Source organism: Lemur catta, chromosome 3 (genome assembly GCF_020740605.2).
Source record: "Lemur catta isolate mLemCat1 chromosome 3, mLemCat1.pri, whole genome shotgun sequence".
NCBI lineage: Eukaryota > Metazoa > Chordata > Mammalia > Primates > Lemuridae > Lemur > Lemur catta.
Window position 1 is genome coordinate 94423659 of NC_059130.1, and position 6572 is coordinate 94430230.

Below are 6572 nucleotides of genomic sequence, written 5' to 3' on the forward strand. Positions count from 1 at the left end.
CAGCTTACCTCCGCATCCCAGTGCCCAGCAGAAAGCCTGGCACATAGTAGGTGCTCAGTCAACATATGCTGAATGAGGCGATGAATGCATGAATGAACTGAAAGAAAACAGCACAGTCCGGAAGAACACACCCCAGCACACGTGCCAGTCTTCATAGAAGCTTCAGAAGCAATATTTATTTTTGACTTTCTGCTTCTCTATGATTTTTTAAATGAAGGTGTGCCCCTGGATGCCTCTTCCACTGGCACACATGCAGCGACAGAGCCCAGCCCCTTCCTTCTAGAACCATTATTGAGCCCCAACCAGCGTGGGCACCGTCCTGGGTGGGGGTAGGGGCCGGACGGGCCCACACTATCTCATCACCACCTCACCACAGCTCAGCTCCTGGGCTCCGCTGCTGCCCACTCAACACAGGCTGCACCCTGCAGTGGCTTCTCAGCCCCACGCCTCCACATGCACAGGGATCCCCACCCCACACCGCTCTGCCACCCTGGCTCCTCTGAAAACGAACACACAGGAAACAAAATGGTCACCAGGAGGACAGGGAACACCCTCACCGACCCAAGACTGACCCTCAACCCTCATCACCAAACTGAGGACCAACCTCCACACCCGTAAATTGTCCCCACTTGAGACTGACCACATCTGCCAACATGCAGGAGCCCTCACTGATCAAAGGCCATCCTGACTGACCCAAGATGGACCTCACCAACCCAGATTCACCCTCACCGACCCTGCCTCCACTGCCCCACCTGCCCCGTCAGAACGGACAGCCCAGGGCCTCAGGATGTCTGCACACTTCCCTCACCCAGCCCACTGAGTCTCTATGCAAGGTTCCCAGTGGCTGCTGCTCCCGGCACACAGGCTGTCAGGCGGGTCTGGCCAGACAAACCAGCTTCCGTGTCCCAAACTCAAAGGCCCGTTTGTCTGGAGATGCCCACAGGGCCTCACAGTGCCCAAAGTGAGGTTGTTGGCTCCACCATTGCTCAGAGACCCTAGGTAGAGTCAAGACAGAGAATGGGGAAGGTCCCCCAGCCTAGCCAGGCACTGCTGCCACACACAAGGCCACACAAGGAGCACTGGGCCTCCTGCTTGGAGACCCAGACAGGCCCTACATTGAGTGGGAGCCACACCTGCACCCAAAATGGCCAGAGGCAGGTCCAAGAGCAGACTAAACACTTGCAAAGACCCTGAGGTACGCAGAACAGCAACATGGCAGGATTCTAGAAAAGCCAGAACAGTACTTTGAACCACAACAGTCTGGGATCAAACTGGCCCTGAAATAACCTAGACGGGCAATCTTATCAAGACTCAGATTCACAAATAGCAGCTCCCAGAACCACTCTAGACTCGCGATGGGATGGAACACAGAACAATCAAGACAACCAGAACAATGCCAGCACTGCCACCTCAAAGGTCAGCTAGAAAGCTACTCAGAAAGGGCCTGACTGGTACAGGACCCAAGTTAGGAATCACGCTGCTTGGCACTTGGAAAGGCCCCAGAAGGGGTGAAGTCCATAGTCAGGTCCAAGATCAGGTAAGAAGGCCCTTGGCACCAACTCAGGACTGGCCCCTAACAGGGCTTTTCTGTCATCTGCCAGGTCTGAAACCTAGCCCAGCAATGGGACCAGGAACAAAGTCAAAATACAGAGAACAGACACAGCTGCAGGCAGCCCCTGTGGCTGCACCAGAAGAGTCCCCAGAAGCAGCAGCTAAAACACTGCCGAGGAACTAAAACCAGAGTTCTCAGACACAGAGGTCATGGAAACACAGACACCCGGTGCATCTGAACCTCAGAGGTAGATGCAGGAAGAAAGAACCTCAGCAGATGCCCCGGGCCCAGGCAGGGTGGAGGGAAATGGGGAACTAAACACCCCAATGCTGCCCCTTCTCAAAATTCCCTTCTACCCACCCCCAACATGGGGGCTCTTCTGTCCTCTGGTCTTCTCACACCCACCCACCTGAAGGTCAAATACACCTGAGCAACACACACAATCCCACGGATGACAATGAGGGCCAGGGACTGGGCACACCCTTTGTTGAGCTCCTCAATCTGCTAACCTCAGCTCAGAATTGCAGCCACTTTAGGGGGCAGGTACCCTAATGCTAGCGGACTATCATTTCTTTAAAGGCAACCCCAGGTGGTTCTGATGGGAGAGTGGTTTGCACCACTCCCGCTGGTGATTATTACAGTAACAACCGCTACCACCCAGGTAACAGTGCTCACTGGACGCCTGGCCCTGCTCTAAGCACTTCATGCGTAGTGACTTGAATCCCCGCAACAACCCTATGAGGCATGGAATTTTATTATACCCATTTGACAAATGAGGAAACTGATTCAGAGCTGTCAAGCTACTTGCTCAAGGTCACACTGCTGTTAAGTAGAGTCGCATCCCAGCAGTTTAAAATCATTCTGCTCTTAACCACTATTTCGGGTTATCCTCTCTTGATGAGCACAACTCTGTGCTCTCTCATATAACTCTTGCTTCTCTTTCTCTGGCCCATATTTCTCTTCCAAACTCTATATCCTTGCACTGAACCCCCTCCCTTCCTCCCCTCCACTGAACCCCAAATGCCCCAACACCTCAAAGGCAACATGTCCAAGCATGAGCTCATTATGTGCCCCTTAAATCTGCCTCTCTCCCCCAAGTACCTCCCTCAGTGAAGCTTCAGAAGCTCCAAGGCCTTCAGTGAAGGCCCCCACCTGGCCACTCCCAGGAATCTGGACTCCTTCCCCTTCCTCTCCGTCACCCCCACATCCAATAAATCATCCTGTCCTCACAAATGTGTCTTCTAAATGGCTCCATGCTGCCACCCTATCAAAACAATCATATTCTGTCACCTTACTTACCTGCACCCTCCTTCTCATGGGGCATCCTGTCTCCATCCACTTCCTATAGCCATGGAATCATCTTCTGGAAACATAAACCCGACCACAGCACACTCCACACCCCATAACCAAGCTTTAAATGTTTGGTGTCTCCGCTCTATGTTCTTAGAGTAAAACTACAGGTACTTAACAGGGCATTCAAGGCCCTCTGTGATCTTCTATATCTCTGAAGAATACCCGAAATGTAACAGCATCTCTGAATCTTTATTCACACTGTTTTTTCCTACCTTAAGTCTTTTCTGCCTTCTTCAACTGGCAAACTCCTACTCATCCTTCCAAACCCAGCCCAAATACCACTTCTTGGTCTCCTCTAGGACTCATCTCACCGTGACCTCTGAACTCTCCTCTGTCTCATGTCTTCCCAACCTTCTAACCTCAGCTCACAATTGCAGCTGTTTTAGCCGAGCTGATGCCTCAACCACAGCAGCTCCTAAGGGGTGGGCTGCCTCTTCTACAGAGCTGTTAGTCCCAAAGAAAGCAAGGCAGCTTGTCTGAAAGTGCCTAGCCCGGTGTTTGGCACACAGTTAGCAACCAATAATCGGTTACTGAATTGCTTTTACATCCCCACGATACAACCTCCTCCCCCAGGGATGATGAGCTTCTCCAGGGCAGGTCCCTGGCTGGAAGCTTGGGCCAAGTACATAACAGTGTCAGTCACATGGCAGGTGACTGTCACTGCCTACAATGTACTGTCACACAGTTCCTTTGGATTCTCAAAGCAGCACTGGGACCTCGTCTGGCTTGGATTAGCTGTCTCATTTTACATGGAGTGAAACAGACTCAGGGAGAGAGGGACCTCCTCCAGATATCAAGCTGGAAGTGTGTATCACCACATCTACTGCAGGAGGTCTGAGTCCCACCTACCTCTGACTGAGGACCCTCAAAACTGATGGGAAAAAGGGTAGAGAGAGCCCAAATTGCCAGGGCTAGTATTTTGTTGAACATCAATCCCCAAGAAAAGATTTTTAGCCAGTTTACCTTTGCTGCAGTCTACCCTCCCCTGCCAAATTGCTTCACTAGCACCCAAATCCACCAACCTCTCTCAGAAGCCCTGTACACCAAGCCAACCATCACAAAGCACACAAGGCTGGGGAGAGGAGAGGTCAGGAGCAGAAGGAAGGAAGGAAGGAAGGAAGGAAGGAAGGAAGGAAGGATGGAAGGAAGGAAGGAAGGAATTATGTTAAAACAGTTTTCTTGATAAAGGAAAGAAAAGAGGGAAGAGGAAGAGCAATAGGAAAACAAAACAAAACTGTAAAGACATTTCAAATGATAATGGGGAAATTAATCAAGTAAAAGTGTGCAAGAAAAGTGCATGTACAAGAATGCCCAAGACTGGGTGTGCATGTGCACAGGTGTGCTGGGAGAGTATGCAAGCACAGCAGGTTTCTGAGCACTGGCTGGCAGGTGGGCCGGAGGGTGTAGGAGTGAGGGCAAGAAGGCAAGTATGTGTGGAATGGGCATGAGGGTGGATGGGTGAGCGAAGTGTGGGGATAAAGGTGGGAAGGTACAAGTGTGCATAGTGTGTGGCCTGTGCCAGGGGCTCAGAGTGGAGGGGCTGTACTTGGGGAGTTACACACCTGCTCCTTCAAGCCCTAGCTCATTCATATAATCAGTAAAAAACAGGGATTTTCATGCTCTCTGAAGCGAGAGTTAATAAGGAGCTACGCATAGAATTTCCTTAGATTTCCTGTCAGAACTGTCTTCTGGATCCCATCAGATCTCGGATGGCTCCCAAAAGATCCCTGACCAGATCCTTTCCCTTCTCAGGAGACCCCTCACCACTGAGGGTCCCCCCCAACCGCCACACACGTGCTTTCCCAGGCCTCCCCCAATGCACTTCCCTGCACTCCCAGGTCAGACCTGGCACCAGGTCACTCTGGATCCCAGCCCTTGTGCCTTCAGAAGAAGCCAAAGTGGAGCCTTAGTCATCAACACGCCGCAATCCAGCCTCCCAGGCCCTGCCCTGCGGCCCCCCCAGGGGAACCCAGAGACTCCCCTCCCAGGCGGCCTCCCTCCCACTCCGCAGCTCGGGCAGGTAGTGCTCCCCACCCCCACCCGCTCCAGCGCAGGAGCCCAGCACTGGGGGTGGGGGAAAAGAAGGGGAGAAAGGCTAGCCCCTCCCCTCCCAGGGTGGAAGAACCAGAGGGGCAGCATTCCAGGGAAATGGGGGAAGGGGCCTAGCCGAGGGGGTGCAGAGACACCAAGAGACAGTGAGAGAGAGAAGGCAGAGACAGACCCGGGGAGAGGGAACAGGGAGACCCGGGAAGGGAGAACAAGATGACTCGGGGAGACAGAACGGAGACAGCTGGAGAGACCCTGGGATTGCAAGGGGGTGAGACTGGGAGGCAGAGACACAGGGAAACAGAGACACCGCGGGAATGAGAGAAAAAAGCCGAGACAGAGACGTGGGCACAGCAATGGGGCCCGGGCACCCGGGACGGGACGGGACGTGGGACGGCGACTGAGTGAACTTTCGGAGCGGGCCCGAGTGGACACGTCCTCAAGGGACAGGTCGCTCTAGGGCCTTCTGGGGCGTTGCACCCGGGTGGGGGTGGGTACAGCCCGCCCCGGCCCCTCCCCAGCCCGCGCTCGCGGCGGAGGGGGGGTGGGGGACCCCAAACTCGCGCGCGGCGCATCCCGGGACCGCACGTGCGCCGGGCCGCGAGCGAGACGGGGGCGCGTCGGCTGCGGATCCCCCGCCGGCTGGGAGGGGGCGCCGGTGCGGCGGGGGCGGGGGCGCGGCCTGGACCCGCCCGGAACCGGGGGGTGGTGGAGGCCGAGTGCCGCCCCCGGAGCCAGTCCGCGCCAGAGGAGGGGGTGAGGCGGGACCGGTGAGGGGGAGCAAAACCGCGAACGGGAAACTTTGCACTGGGGGGGCGGGCTGCGGCTCAGGTGCGGTGGAGGGGGGGGTGAGGGCGAAGAGGGGCGGCGGGGAACCAGCTAGCCGGCGGCGGTGGGAGCGCGTCTGCAGCGGGGTAAACGCGGGGAGGAGCCGCCGGGCTGGGGCGGGGGGGCTTCGCCGAGGCTGCGGGCGCGGCAGGTGGGGGCGCGGCCCGGCCTAAGCGGCGCCCTCAGCCCCCCGAGACCGCCCCCAGCTCCGCTGGTGGACGCGGGGGGCGGGCGGGGAGACTGGGGTAGGAACGGGCGCCGAGGGAACTGGAGGGGGGCCGTGGGGGTCACTCACCGCCTATCCAGGGGCCGTCGGTCCGCATGTCCCCCCCAAGCCGCTGGGGCCGCTGCTCCCGCTCCTCTTCCGCCGCCGCCGCCGCGGCCACCTGGTCCCGCTCCCGCCACCGCCGCCCAAGCTGGAGCCGGAGCCGGAGCCCGAGCCGGAGCCGGAGCCGGAGCCGCCGCCTCTGCCGCCGCCGCCACCGCTCCCGCCGCTCCCGCGCCAGCTCCAGCCGCGCGCCCCCGCTCGTGCTCGCGCCCGCGCCCCTGCCCCTGCCGTGCGCGCCCCCGGCGCTGCCCCTCCCCTCGTGCACTCCCGCTCGTAGAGCCGCCGAGCCGCGGAGGCCCAGAGAGGCCACAACCCAACCCCAAGCCTAGACGGACTGGAGCCCCAATATTGAGTCTGAACCCCAATAATGAACACGGACAGACCAAACCCCAATACTATGTCCAGATCCTTCTAGTGGCTCCCAATTCTAACCTGAACCTAATACTACTTTAGGACCCCAATTTC

General features: G+C 57.2%; 1 protein-coding gene across 2 annotated transcripts in view; it reads right to left on the minus strand.

Moving 5' to 3' along the window:
• PTPRF (protein tyrosine phosphatase receptor type F) overlaps positions 1 to 6295 on the minus strand; it is an 84550-nt gene extending 78255 nt beyond the window's left edge. For both annotated transcript variants that reach the window (XM_045545645.1, XM_045545643.1), the window contains exon 1: positions 6075 to 6295. The gene's annotated coding sequence lies outside the window, so the exon portion shown is untranslated. The remainder of the gene's footprint in view (positions 1 to 6074) is intronic.
• Between the last annotated feature and the right edge of the window lie 277 nt (positions 6296 to 6572).